Consider the following 13,866-nt stretch of genomic DNA (forward strand, 5'->3'; position numbering starts at 1 on the left):
AAACTTGTTATTTAGGATTTATGAAGATAAATCATGAAATAATTTTGCATGTTAAAAGTTTCCGGTCCTAAGTTATTTTTAGGATATTTTGGTTGATTTATGGATTTTAATTGTTCATTTTATATATTATTGGCATTAAAATGTGATTTTTTATGATAAAAATGTTCTTTTTTGACGAAAAATAGCTAAACTTCGAATGTTTCTGTAACACCCTCATTTATTGCGGAAAAGTAAACACGTAATTCTACAGAAAAACTGACAGGATATGTTTGTAATAGGTTCAATTGGGTAAAACCTGTAATTTCAAAAATTTTCCTAAACCAACCACAAACATTTCCAACATTCCCAAGAGGAGGGTGCCAAAACCTGCAATGCTAACGAACTAATTTACATGCCATAGCTAATCTATAAGAAAATATAATGATACAACCCAAAATAGAAAAGGGAGACATATGTCCCTAAAATGTATGTGACATAAAAAGGGTTTAAGGGTCACAATGAAATAAAACCAGTCTAGGTCCCAAGGTTACTTTGCTCGCTAGCTCGTTCATGTACCCCATATATGCATCACCTACCTGTCATTCGCATTTTATACAAATACGAAAGCCACAGTCAGTGGGGAGTAACTCCGAGTTCTCCCAGCCACGAAATGTCATAATTAATATAACATGTAAACATAAGAATATGAATATGAATAACACATAGCCTTAGCATATAGATGCTAGACAATCGTGCTTATCATGTGAACAACAATATAACAACACATAGTCCTAGCATTTGAATACTAGACCGACTCATACTACGCTATCATGTGAATCACATAACATCCAGGAATCCAAACTCTATCAACCATAGCCGGCTTGCATCTCACCTTCTATGATTCATAGAATCATCAAACAAGAAAGGGCAATATATCAAAGACAGGCATAAGTTCTTAGCACCGTCAATAGTCACTCTGTAACTCGAGTCTATACCACGAGGTAGGGAAGGTAATCGAACCGGTATCTTGGCTCAGCGGTTAATATTAATAAAACATGGCCAAGACACAACACAACCCTAGCCTAAAATCTGCGCAGACCTAGACATGCGGATACACACCACCGCACCCAAGACCCACAATTTTTCTAAAACAAAGTGAGTACCCTAAGGAGTCCACCAAAGGGTTGGCTAGTACTTAAGCTGACCACTTACTATCAAAATAAGTAACGAGGTCATGCCCCAACTTGGATATAAATCCACTAGTCAGGAACACAAAGGCTATCAAGCAGTGAACATATACTCGTCAGAGACTATAAAGATCTAACTATGATGAAGGCCGAAATACTCAACTAGGACCTAGTCTCAGCTAGTCCCAGCTTGAATACTTTAGCCCACACCACACAAGACAAGTAAGACACACACTTAACCATAAGAGGGCAAAGAGTCCAACTTACCAACATAAATGCTAACATTCTATCATGTGAAAGGCTATATAAATGTCTATTCAGCACACAATCCAACAGTATCCTCAATATATCAATAATAATCCAAATTCCAGCTAACCGTTAATCTCATAATTTATGAGAACAAGCTAAAATGGCAACAAGGCAAGAAGACTCAAGTATAAGGCAACCAATTCATCCAACAACCAACATGTGAAATGATAATTACAAATATCAAGGCATAACATAAAATTTCCAATAACAACCAATCTCACCTCAAAGACAAACCCTCGACCCGAGTCCCGCGACGGGTCATCGGTCAAATCGAGGCTGACTGGTTTAAACCTAGCTTGACCAAACTCGTTCGGTCAATCGGCCCACTCGTAGTCTTGGCCTACTTTGGCCCAAATTACAAATTTTATCGCTATATTATTCTCATGCTATTTCCAATTTCTATCATGTGAAAAATGAAAGTAAAACATTATCAATCACCTAAACACTTAACAAACAACAAGCACCACATTTACTACTAATGTGACATTAATTCGTCGAGTAACTCGGAATAGTTACCTTAAGCTAGCAAAGAGACAAGCAATAAACTTGAGAAAGCTTCTAAAACCCAAAATTACTCTTCATCTTCAACCACATATGAGTCACCTAAAATAATTATGTGAAAGGACGATATTAACGAATTATCGTTATATAAAATATGAGACGGAAATTAATTTAATTATATTTTAAATAAACCAAACTAACGTCAAAACAATTTATAGATACGGCCCAAACTCGCGACTTAGCCAGGCCACTGCCTAGGCCACGGCCAGGCCACGGCTAGGCCACAGCCAGGCCACCCTTATAAAAGTCACTCTCGTCCCAAAAATTAATTCAATCTCAACTCTCTACCCCATCTCTCTCATTACTCCGTCCTACTCATTACTCCGTCTCATAATATAATACTCCTATAGTAACCAGATTTCCATCTCAATTTCAATATCGATATTGTCAAAGGTTCAAAGAACCGTGCTCAACACTTAGAGTAAAACTCTAAGCTACTCACCCATTAGCCCGTGTCAAAGAAAACAACAATTCGAACACGATATATACGAGACCAAAATCACCAATCTATACTCAGCATATAGTACGATAGCGGATAAATTTCGAAATCAACCTGAGTTTGTCAATGTAAGATGAATGATCATATAAATCCTCAACATCCAAGGTGCGTAAACAACATGTTCATCATTATCTTAATGCTTCAAACCTCACTTGGATAACACTCATCAACAAATGAATATTTCTTTATTCATCACGAATTCTGCAAATAGCAAATCCAACTAATCTTACCAAAGTACATCCAATTATGCTAGATAAGCAATATCCCCTTCGCCTCAACCTAACAAGTGTATACTCTTTATCATAAACCTTCATAATAAAGGTCCACAACACATCAAAACTTATTCCCCTTACCAAAAACAATAACTTGACAGTAGAAAATTATAAATATTAATAGTATAATAATAACAGTCTAGTCTAAATAATCAGTTAATCAAATTTCAACATGTAAATCACCAAAACAACGTCAATTAACACATAGTCATGCAACCTCAAACGATATTAATAATATTAGGGCCGGTAGAATCGTGTTACCTTAAACGCCCCTTATTCTTCGAATAAATGGTCCACAAGGCACGAGCCTCACCCCGGGTCTTCGAATCCTTCATAAAAGGGCAAGAAAACGGAATAAAGAAGCTAAAAGACGACACTTTTATAAGACGGCGAAAGACGAAACCACTACAAAAAGGAGACTTTCTTACCTTAAAAGGAGGAGGAAGGAAAGGGGATGAGAATGGTACAAAAATTATCGAATTTGGTTGAGAATGGAGGCGGGATCTGAGGTTTAAGGTGACGAAAATGGGGTAAACTGGTTGTTGGTTGTTGTTGCTGATAGAGCGAAAGAGGAAAGGACGAAATGAAAGGGAAAGTGAAGGGGGTGGGGACGGTAGGTTAGTAATAATAATAATAAACACCAGCTAGCTTGCTAGCTACTAATTATACGTACGTTTCTTCATCGTTAAGTAATTTCGCTCGTTTTTAAAATCGTCTCGAGTTAAATAAAAGCGATTTTAGTAAAGTTTTTCGAGATAAAACATACTCAATAATAAATAAACTTAATGAATGAAAATAAAATAAACTCAGCTAGTTAACTAAAATAATACGAAATTAGCTCGAATCGGAATTATTAGAGATTTTAACTAAATTAGCGGCTTTTAAAGATATTTGCTAATTTAGCGGAACAAACTCGAAATAGCTAACTGATCCGTCTGGAGCCCACTTAGCTCGACTTTGATAAGGGACTTAGAAAGAAACAAAAAGTTATTAAATAAATAAAACTATTTACATGAACCCATAAAAAGTCAACTAAACAAACTCGAGCTAACTTTTAAAAGAACTTATTAACGATTATTAAATTTAACGTAACGAATTATAATGAAATTAATTAATTAGCTGAGAAAATAAATATATAAATCGTTAACCAACGTAATTAAATATAAAGTAGCAATTAAAAGAATTTTATCCAACTTATTAAAATACGGGGTGTTACAATCACCCCACCTTTTAAAAAGTTTCGTCCTCGAAACTTGAAAGTAGAAATGAAAGGTTATATAAAACAAAACTGGAACTTTGGAATCGGTAACCAAAACATTTAAAAGGTTACTTATCGTAAGAACTAAAATTCTTTCAAAAGTTTCAAATAAAATTTTCCGACAGAACCAGACTCTCATCAGAGGAACGGAAGTGTTCTCGTTACGTATTCAAGAACATCACATTCCAAATCAAAGATAAGGTCAAAAGGCAAATTATTTGTATAAGTCAAAATCAAAATACCTTCAAAAACATTAATGAAGAGTTTTCAAAAATATAAGTCTCATTCATGGAACGAAATTGCTCTTGTTGTGCACACAAGAACGCTAACCTTCCAAGTCAAAGACAAATTTAAAACCGAAAACCACTCGTCGACAAGAGTAGAACAAGTTATTAAACGTTTCTAATAACGAGTTCTAACATCCGACCAACGTTAAAATCAAAAGAAAAGGTAATCTATTCAAATTTTCTTTTGCAAAAAGCCAAAATAGAAATAAAGGTTTCACTTTTAAACCCAATTGGGGGTCAAATCCCTGAAAGTGTAACATTAAACTTTGACAAAGAAGTCATAAATAGATCAAAGTTAACAGAAATTGGACAAAACTTAACGAAATCTCGGGTCTAGTAATTAAAATTACGATAAATGAGTTTATATTCAAGGAAGGAATAGGGAACTAAATCAAATTTTCATTTTCAGATCTTTAAAATAGGTTAGGTTTGCAGAAGTGACATAAACTTTTAAGAATGAATCGAAACTGGTAGCTTGAAAGTTTAGAAGTTGTACAAAAAGGAAAGTAACTTAGATAGCATAAAAACAAAGTATGTTAAGAGAGCTCAAACTTAAGCCTCAAGAGAGCTATAATGAATTTCATAGGGTAGAAATTGAAGTCAAAATTACAAGGATGTCAAAGATAGAGTTTCACAAGATACGAGTGTCAAACTTAAAGGAGGAGCAAGATGAAACGAGGAAAGGAGGTATGAACGATAACGCTCATGATCAAGGAGAAAGGGAAATTAGACAACAAGGAAACGCCAGATACTCAAATCTCAAACAACAACAAAGCCAAGTTCTATAACTTTAGTAACATAGGCTACTCACTCTTAACACACATAATTCAACCTATCCCTTATACTCACATTACCAAGGGGTTAGGTATAAGAATCCCCAAGTACGTCTCACCACACTACCTAAGTCCTTCCAATATCACAACTTCTCAAAACCGGGGTTATAGGTCAACCAGAAACAACTCCACAAGCCAAATTATCCAACCAAGGTTAGCACCCCACAAAAGAAAGAGAACTATCTAAAAGGCGTTAAGGGAGGATTAGCAAGGGTGAAAGGACAAGTTATGAGTACAAGCTTAGCTTTTAAAGTAAAACAGAAGGGAGTTTAGAAGGAGGATAAGCACCAAGAGATTAAGAATAAGGCGAGATACAAAAAAAAACGAGAAACATCTTCAAGGGAGTAGAAGCATTCTTCAAAGGTTGAACAAATCTTCAATCCTCAGCAAAAGGCACTAAATCTTGATCTTCGTAAAATATAAGTGTCCTTTCAATGGAACGGAGATACTCTTGGCGATCACTCAAGAACATCAATATTCCAATTCAAAGACATAAAAATACATTTTTACACCAACAAATGATAAAACTAATTATCAGACGTCTCCAATAACAAGCTTTAACACTAATTGACGTTAAAACCAGTGAAAAACATTAAAATATTTTCAAAACCTTTAGTTTAATTTTTTTTTTTTATAATAAGGGTAATAACTCCATTAGCTATAGATAAGCTCACGGTCATTGATCTAAGAACGCAACAATTATTAAATGACAATCAACAAACAGGTTAGTACCTAACAAAGAGCAAACACAAAGAGACTACAACATAAGGTCCTAAGTCTACCCATCTTACCCATCTCTCAAGTTTATTATTTTAAGGTCAAGTTATTTATATTGGGGTGCACAAACGTGCGTCGGGAGCAAATATGCTCTGATACCAACTGTAACACCCTCATTTATTGCGGAAAAGTAAACACGTAATTCTACAGAAAAACTGACAGGATATGTTTGTAATAGGTTCAATTGGGTAAAACCTGTAATTTCAAAAATTTTCCTAAACCAACCACAAACATTTCCAACATTCCCAAGAGGAGGGTGCCAAAACTTGCAATGCTAACGAACTAATTTACATGCCATAGCTAATCTATAAGAAAATTGAAGGAAATGTAGATCTTTATACATGTTAACATACTCATATATGTCAAAACTAATTTGTCATAAAATTAAAACGGATCTTATGCATGCAAACAATAATATAAATAGAGGAGAAATCATGTCCTTACATATTGAATTTCGGTTATTTGGGCACAAAAGAGATCACCTTTCTCTTTTGTTCTTGAGCTTATTCCAATGGAAGAACAAAGATCTAAGAGTAAGATCTCTCCCTATGCTTTATACCCAAGGCTCCTCTTAATTTAATTAATATTACAAAACTAGTATAATATTAATTATAGAGAAAATTGAACCAAAAATATTTATAAACACTTAAGTATTTTCGGTTATGAAGAGAGATAAAGAGAGGATTTTATTTCTCTAGAAAACTTGTATTTTGGATGATAGATTAGAATGAATAATAATCTACAATCTTTTGTATATTATGGGTAAAATAATTAGAAAAACAATGATGAATTGTTCTTCTCTAAACCGTGTAAAAGGGAGAAGAAAAGGGGAGCCAATGCATGGATTTATTTGTCTTCACAATGCACCATAGGCTTGCATGGCTAAAAAGCAAAACAATCATTATGTTTAGCTACCAATTAAACAATTAATTAGCTTAAACCTCTCCTAAATTTCGGTCCATTTGGTAATATGGAATCCATATTATTTTTGTCAATTGTCTATATGTTACATGTCATATGTCACATATATTTGTTATGTATTTTTAACATATTAAAAATCAACGTATTAATAAAAATACGTCACATACAAAATCGACTTGGTAATATCATAATTACTTGTGCCAAAATATTTTACCAATTTATAAATCACAACTGATTGTATTTATAACAATTCATTCAATTTAATTGTTACATTAAACAATTATTTCATCCGAGTAATTATACAATTTAATTACTCAGACCGTATCTTATTTAATCACATTTCAATATGATACGTAAATTTTACTTCCAAAATCGTCGGTCAATTTTCAAGTAATTTAATTAACTCGTAACATTATACGATTAATTAAATAATCAATTAAGAGGGTTGCCCTTTAGGTATGACCTAGGGGTCAATGATCACCACCGTCACACGACAAAGTAATGTCAAACTCTAGTAAGCCAATCATTACCGATATATGTTGACCGGTTGATTGTGATAACAAAATTACTTCCCAATTGTATTCATTTTAATGAGACTTAAACATGTGATCATCATGATCAACAGTCGTGATCGCATTATTGTCGGAGGACATATATTCCAACAATCTCCCACTTGTCCTCGACAAGTGTGCGTCACCAATTCTCTTGTCCTATTACTATCTCCCACTCAATGCAAGGTGTCTTTCAGGTCGTACTTGCAAGTGATCATATCGAGAGTGGTTTCCTCGATCGGAGAATAATCGATTGACCGGATTTATCCACTCGGATGCCATCCGAGCGTGGCCACGCATTTCGATTCATTACTCCTCGAGTGGCCCCGAGATATTGTTATAACCCCGACTAGGGGTGGACAATTCCTATCGCACTCATTCCCTTCGACTAGCCACACCATCATAACCCAAAATATGCCCATTTGACCCCATTTACGAAGGTCGTAGTAACACAAATCAAAGTTAATCAAAACTGTGCCATCTTAGGCGAATAGTCTTTAGTCAAAAGAATCGACTCATTTGAATACTATAGCAGCTCTCGCCACGACCAGGCTATATAAATTTGCCAGAACTCTATAAGCGGTCATAAGGCCCGACAAAATGTTCCTAACAATCCGCCTATGTGATCGACTAGTCATCACACATGACTCTATGGCACTTGAACTTGCCATCAATCGCATCACACTCTAGTTACTTCGAGACATCACCTCATATAAGTAACTATGGGCATAAACAATGTTAATCCATGTTCACTTTAACGGGGTTCAATTGTCTCCACAACTCGTTTGGATATAACAATGTACCAAGTGAGTTAATAATAACTCAAACGACAAATGTTGACATCACACTCGGGTAGTCAATATCATATTACAACCTTGTGATGTTTATCATAAGTGTAAACACTTATCGATTGCAATAGAAGTTTAACATCCCATGTGTCCACGTGTTCAAACTTCTTACGCTTGCAATTTCCTTCACATTCATGTTCTCATACCATGAATTTTACCAAGCATACATCAAGGTTCTCGACCTTGGTTTTGGTTCTTTAACTTGAAAGAACTTTCTTATCGATCATCTCATAATGAACGAATTTGTGATGAATAATACAACTTGTACCGATCAAGTATTCCATCCACACACAATGCACTAGGTATATGTTTTGTAGAATCTTGTAACAATTGACAAGATTATTAGCTTAGTACTTCTCACAAGTCCTAGCTTTATTAGGAAAGATTGTTTTGAATAACCTCTTATTTAACCAAGTATCTTTCCAAAACTCCTCATTTTCTTTTCGGGCTTGAAAGATTTGGGATTCTCATAAATCCTCATATGTGCTCGGATTTTCTACAATATGTGCAAACTCTTGACACACAATAGAACATCCGTCAATCATCTTGAAATCGCTCATCGGATTCTACTCGAGAATTCATGACGCTTCTATTATGGCTCACCAAGTCAATCATCATGCTCTTATGCATATGATTCATAATTGGACATGTACATGATTATTCTAATGGCGGAAACATTAGTTACTAATAATCATGAGATCAACCGTTCATAGGTTCAATGAACTACCATGACTGCTAATGGTAATCCCATTTTCATTCATACGAATAACCTACGCGTATGTTGATGTGATGTGTATCTCTTAATACTAATCCAACATCCCATGATGTAATTGGATTCATCATTGTCCATTTTCATCCAGAATTGAAAACTCAAAAGCTTCTTTAGGAAAGAAGATATTAGCTCGTCATTCTTTAATGAGTAATGAGTTTTATACATTCAAGGATGATAGCTCCCACTAAATTCTATGTCTTCACATGAGAATTTCCTAACTCCCACTCAATTCTACATATTTCGAGATGACTTCTTAATCGAAATTTGTCAAGAATATAAATATAAATTGCTTTGCCAAGTTACTAGGATAAAACCATATATGTTCCCATCATATCCTTTCAAAAATGCCTATTTTGAAGTGGTCTCATCTCAACCTTACGGAAAGAGATTTTAAATCTCTAACACACTCATGTCATAATGATGTGTAGTAATGTCATTATTCAAATACAAATAATATTTAGAATAGGTCCTTCGGAATATCCTTTCGGAAGGAGGTTTAACCATTTCATAGCGAGGTTAAACAATGACATTTGCGTGGTTAAGACGTTGGCTATTGAAGATATCGTAATATCAATCTTTGCAACTTAATCTTGATCATAACTAGTATGTTACCTAGGTTCATTTAGGCTCTTAAGCAAAACTCATGATTGAAACTATTGGTCAAATGATTCATAACCTTAGTCAAAAGCTTGTTAAGACTTTACATTAGTCATTTTTCTTCCAAAACTTCTTTTGGTCTCCTCGTGTAGTTATCTTGAGAATAAACTCTTATGATTACTACACTTGGTCTCCTTAGTTATATTGAACTAACTCGAGACCATAGATCTCATCTATTCGGTATACTATGTAAATAGATATACCTTTATTCAATCTTTATTTACACAAGTACACAATTATCTTGCCTTGTGTGTTGTGTCCTCATTTTTCTCCCACTCTATCTTTAGAATGAATACACTAAGCATTCAAAGATAGCATATGAGACACAAAGTAATGATGTTGAAGTATAAGGAGAACTACCTCATAGGTTGACTAATTGTTATTGATCTCATATGTGTACTTGGTGGTTGACATACCTTTAAGAGAGTTCATAGACTCAAAGTCACTTTATAAATGATCATACACAAGCCTTAAGCATGTGGACATATAATGAAACCCGTCATTATAATTGTCTATTAGATCACTTTTAGTGAATGATCTTATGTTTCATAACGCAAGCATTTAAAGATGAAATTTTAGAACATAAAGGATAAATGATAAAACGTGTGACTTGGGTTGCAAACCAAGTCACTATCATCCAAAATACAAACCATTATCCAAAATACCTTTCCATGTCGAACACGGAAACTTAAAGTTCTAAAAATTCAAAACATGACTTAAAATAAGACAATGAAAAACAAAGCTCCATAAAAGCTATCCTTAGCTTCTTCATGGTTTCTTATGCTTGCTTTTCTTTTCCTTTGTCTTTGCTTGGTGGCGGCCCTATTTACAATAAAAAGGGAAGATACATTATCACAACTTTGCATCATAATACCATAGTTGAATTTAGAAACATAAAAGAAGGTTAGTCATTTACCTCTTTGGAGTGATCTTTCCAGCTTTGATATCACCAAGGTACTTGGAACAATTCCTTTTCCAATGTCCCATGCCATTACAATAATGGCATTTGTCAAGAGGACCCTTCTTGACTTTGGAGGTGCTAGCTTCACAAGACTTAGTTTTGGTGAATGTGGGAGCTTGCTTCTTGCCCTTTCTCCCATTCTTCTTGAACTTCCCCTTACTCTTTGTGCTTATGTTAAGCACATCCTTGGGAGGGTTCACATTTAACCCCATGTCCCTTTCGGCTTGCACAAGTAGCTTGTGCAACTCCTCAAGAGACACATCCTTGTCTTGCATGTTGAAATTCACCCGGAATTGCACATATGCCTTAACCTTAGACAAGGAGTGTAGAATCCTATCTACGATGAGTTCTTTGGGGATTTCAACCTTTTGAATTTTCAAGGTCTCGACAAGCTCCATGAGTTTGAGCACATGAGGGCTAACTTTTTGGCCCTCTTTGAAGTCGAGATCAAAGAATGCCACGCCTCATATTGGACGATCCGCGGAGTTTGTGAAAACATGGTCACAAGTTTGGAGTAAATCTCATTAGCATTGCCCATTTTGAAGGCTCTCCTTTGGAGCTCCGCCTCCATCGCAAATATTAATACATTTTTCATTGCGGCGGACTCCTTTTGGTAAGCCTCATAGGCTTCCCTAGTGGCCGCGGTGGACCTAGTGGAGGGTTCGGGTGGAGAGGCCTCGGTAAGGTAACGAAGCTTGTCGTCACCTTCGGCGGCTAATTTGAGTTGGGCATCCCACTCGGAGAAATTTGACCCATTCTTTTCAAGTTTACATCGATCCATAAAGGATCGGAGCCATGATGAAGTAGCGAGTGGTGTAGCATTAGGAGTTGGTGTTGCCATTTGTTATGAATAAGAAGTGGTCTACAAAACAAAACATAAGGAGTAAAACAATTGTCGTTTTAATTATACTCGTAAAAATGTATGATTTAAACAAGTTATATGCATTTTTCTAGTGACCTCTACCCAACTAGAATAAATGATTCCAAGACCCAAATTCATATCGACTTAGGCACGGTAGGGCCGATTCATCCTTTATCAATATAACTCGGTGGATTAACGTTTAATCGATTCTACTTTTAGAACTCTTGGTCGATAATATTACATTAACATTTATCTTTAGCCCAAAACACATTCGACAAGGGCACGGTAGGGCCGATACATCCCTTATCAAAAAAAACTTTTGTTGAGTTCAATCCAAATTTCGAATAAATGTGTCCATGATCCAAATCCATATCAACTTGGGCACGGTAGGGCCGATACATCCCTTATCAACATGAATTCGGTGGATTTAACATTCATCACCCACTTCCCCTACGTAACAAGGTTTGTACCCCGGTAGGGCCGAGTGCACTCCCTCGCGAAATAGGTTTTCATGGTTTCTACTATTTGGTAAGGCTATATCTCAATTAATTGTTTTAGCGAGAGGTCATGTCAATTTATTATCTATCACGTTTTAAGTGAACTAAAGCGGTGAACTTCGATAATTCTAATTGACACGGTCGATAAACTCGATAAAAGAAGATGCATGTTTTAGTTACGGCGATTTAGCGATGCATGTAACATAAAATAAAATGCAAGCATAAAGATAAATAAATCCTAGTATGGCCTTTCCTAAAATAGAAAAACTATTAATCTATTACATATTCGGAAACCAACTCCATTGGTCCCTTGAACTTCGGTTGTGGCACGCATCTTGAGGTAACACCGTCTTTATGTATCCCCATTCTTGAAGAAATCCGTCTTTAGGAACTCCGGAATGAATAAAATTACATAATAAATTACATAATTTCCTATTATACATTTGTAAATAAAATAAAATAAATCTATTAAATATTACAAAACGGTGATACGAGATCACAATAAAAATTACAACCGAATCGATATTCCCATACATTTCGGGAAATACCAATTAAAATCTAAGGCCATACTAAGTAAAATTACATAATTCAAAATTACATAAATTAAAATTATGACAATCATAAATAAAAATGCAGCATTATAATATGTATGAACATGCTCAATTTTTATGCTAAATCGCCTTTAAATTGCCAATATCGTATATTACTCGGTTTTTACGGATTTGCGTGATTTCAACATTTTATAATCACAAATATGCATAAACTCATATTTATGCACTAGTTAATTACCCTAACCACTTAGGACTCAAAATATAGTCTTCACTAGTAATTTGACCATAATTAACTTTTATTTACAAATTTGTTCATAAATGGACCAAAATTACAAAAATAAGCCATTTAACTTCAAATAAATCACAAAATTTCAAATAAATTCAAAATTTGAAATTTAAAATTCATGAACATTCTGGAAAAATCCATGACACTCATAATGTTCAAAATCTTAGGTTAAAAATTTCGAAATTTTTCCGGAAAAACAATGTTGCGGTTTATCGATATATAATAAAATAATCATAAAAACATGGAAAAATTATTTTCATTAACTTTTCATTTTAGATCTGAAAAATATAATAAAATGCAACATTAGACGTTTTTCCTAAGTCATAGATTATATTTTATTAATTTTCACTAATAAAGTCACTATTTATGTCATTTTTCTTCAAAAATTCATAAATCATGCTAAAAGACTTCTTTATAGCCAATTATTTTACACACATCTTGTAAAATTGCATGTGACAACATATAAATTTTCTATGACCAGATTCGAAATTTAACTCATATTAACCTATTTTTCTCTTAAATCCGAATTTAATAATGAAAAATTCATTTTTCGAGCATAACAAGTGCAAAAATTATGAAAATTTACAGGTTATCTCAAAATAATATATGTGATAACATATCCAAAAACCAACTTAAAATTCGAAGTATAGCTAATTTTCGACCAAAAATGACATTTTTACTCATAAAATCACATTTAAATGTCATTATTATTAAATATGAACAATAAAAATCCGAAAAATTAACCAAAAAATCCTAAAACACTTTAGGACCAGAAATATTAACATGCATGTAATTATTTCGTGATATATCATAATAACACAAATTTTACAAGTTTTATTTTGTTATTCATATAACTCGGAAAAACTTTTAACCAATTTGCATGCAAACAACCGTGGCTCTTGATACCGATTGAAGGAAATGTAGATCTTTATACATGTTAACATACTCATATATGTCAAAACTAATTTGTCATAAAATTAAAACGGATCTTATGCATG

At 34.2% G+C, this 13,866-nt stretch overlaps 1 long non-coding RNA gene across 1 annotated transcript; it reads right to left on the reverse strand.

Annotated features, from left to right (window-relative positions):
• Positions 1 to 367: 367 nt before the first annotated feature.
• LOC141628692 (uncharacterized) lies at positions 368 to 3,359 on the reverse strand. The gene is made up of 4 exons (XR_012537176.1): positions 3,236 to 3,359; positions 3,069 to 3,136; positions 1,992 to 2,078; positions 368 to 575 (listed from the first exon to the last, which is right to left on the reverse strand). It is a non-coding gene; the product is annotated as an uncharacterized LOC141628692 (long non-coding RNA).
• Positions 3,360 to 13,866: the final 10,507 nt, after the last annotated feature.

Source organism: Silene latifolia, chromosome 2 (genome assembly GCF_048544455.1).
Source record: "Silene latifolia isolate original U9 population chromosome 2, ASM4854445v1, whole genome shotgun sequence".
NCBI lineage: Eukaryota > Viridiplantae > Streptophyta > Magnoliopsida > Caryophyllales > Caryophyllaceae > Silene > Silene latifolia.